The sequence below is a fragment of the Parambassis ranga genome, chromosome 21 (genome assembly GCF_900634625.1).
Source record: "Parambassis ranga chromosome 21, fParRan2.1, whole genome shotgun sequence".
Lineage (NCBI taxonomy): Eukaryota > Metazoa > Chordata > Actinopteri > Ambassidae > Parambassis > Parambassis ranga.
The window spans coordinates 849,845-852,138 of NC_041041.1; positions in this window are offsets into that span (position 1 = coordinate 849,845).

Below are 2,294 nucleotides of genomic sequence, written 5' to 3' on the forward strand. Positions count from 1 at the left end.
TTTTTCCTAAACCGTCCCACCCCTAGTGGATACTGTCCCTGTGACCCTGGAACTGTCCCTGTGACCACTGGAACTGTCCCTGTGACCACTGGAACTGTCCCTGTGACCCTGGAGTTTCTGGTTGTTGGCTTTGCTCTGTCAAACTGTACCAACACAGAAGACGAGCCGGCTCTTCATTCACTACACGCTGAGATCTCAGTTGACTAAAAACACATGCTTTTCCTAAACCTTGTTTACTCACACACACACACACACAGACACACACAGCTCCTTGTTTACTAGCAGCAGCCAGTAAAGTGTTTTACTGCTGTGTAGTACAGGACGAGAGGCTAATTACCGACTGCAGTGACTAATGAGCAGCTGATGTCAGAGCAGTACACCGACCTCTGACAGAGCGTCAACATAAAGGTCGGCCACGGGTCAGAGCCGCAGACACAACAACACACATGCTAACCATTAGCATGTGGCGCCTATATGTTTCATCACCTCACGGCCAAATAAAAACACTGTAACTCAGGCTGGTGCAGGAAGCTGCAGGTCAGACTGTGGGTCATGTGACTGCTCATCATGTGACTGCTCATCATGTGACTGCTCATCATGTGACTGCTCATCATGTGACTCGTTGCTGAACTTTCTGTTCTTGTCTTGTTGGACTGAACTCTTATTTAATATCAGAAGCTCCATTTACGGCACATGATGCATTCAGGGACCATCAGAAAATTCCACGGCTGTTTCCACAGTTTGTGTCTGTGGTGAAGAACTGTGCCATTCTGCTCTATACGGGTTAAAATCAATTCATAAAGAAAATCAATGATCAAAGTGGTGACGCTTTAAACATGAACTGAGCTCAGTGACCTGAACGCTCCATTACATTCATTACACACACACAGACACACACAGACACACACACACAGACACACCGACAGACGCACACACACACACAGGAAGCCATGCTGGGTGCACCTGGCTGTTTTTTTCTGAGGTTCATTTCTCTTAGGCCCGTTCACACTGGAGAAGGTCAGTCCAGCTAAAGTGGGATTGAATCCAGATTCAGACCTGGCTGGGAGATAAATTCTCTTCTTCATATCTGGACAGGCCTTCAGTTAAAGTATCAGACACACATGATGCTGTGATGTGTGTTCATTAAGAGCAACATTACATCACTGTGAAGAAGCAGCTCCAGCTAGTCGTGCTAACACCCTGAACACCAGGGTCATGGTTGTAATGCAGAGTATGAGGCGTGCTCAGGGTTACCTCAGCCCGCTGACTGTCTGTGGCTCCTAACAGCTGTCAGGATAAAAGCTTCCTGTCTGACACACACAGAGAGACACACACAGACACACACACACACACAGACACACACACAGGCAAACACCTGCCCACAGCAATTAATAACATCAAGGTCTATTAGCTGGCAGTGCTAATCAGCTGGTAACACACACACTCACATACACATCTATAAAGTGTCTCTGTGATCGATTACACACACACACACACACACACACACACACACACACACACACACACACACACACACACACACACACACACACACACACACACACACACACACAATATGGCTGCAGCTGTCCAAAGACTAGAAAGCTTTTAAGGAGGGAGGAGACAAGAAGAAGTACAGGAGGAGGAGGAGGAGAGGAAATCCTTTCTTTGTGTTTATCTATTTAACACTGTGTGTGTGTGTGTGTGTGTGTGTGTGTGTGTGTGTGTGTGTGTGTGTGTGTGTGTGTGTGTGTGTGTCTTTCGTTTGTCCCCTGGTGGGTAATAAGAGTTAATCCACTTAAGCTGCCTCTCTCCCCTTCTCTCTGTTCCTGTCTGTCACCCCGACATCTCTCTCTCACACACACACACACACACACACACACACACACACACACACACACACACACACACCCATCTGCCACTGGCTGTGACAGTGGGTGTGTAAGTGGGAGACAAAGAGAGGAGACAGAGGGAGGAGGGAATCCCTGCCTCTCCTCAGCTGCAGCATCTTATTGTTCCTGATGACAGCGGGGGGGGGGGGGGGGGGGGGGGTCGGCCCCTCCCACTCTCTCTCTCTCTTCTATAATAGATGTTCGGCTCCTTCCCATCATGACTCAGGGCTGAGGCCGGACTTAAAGGAACAGCACGCTGCTCTCAGTCTGCTGAAGACATGCTCTACAACAGGAAGTAATTCATTAACCGTGTGTGCACGTGCACAGAGCAGGGCGTGCACAGAGCAGGGCGTGCACAGAGCAGGGCGTGCACGTGTCAGTGGGGCCCACACACTCTGTGAG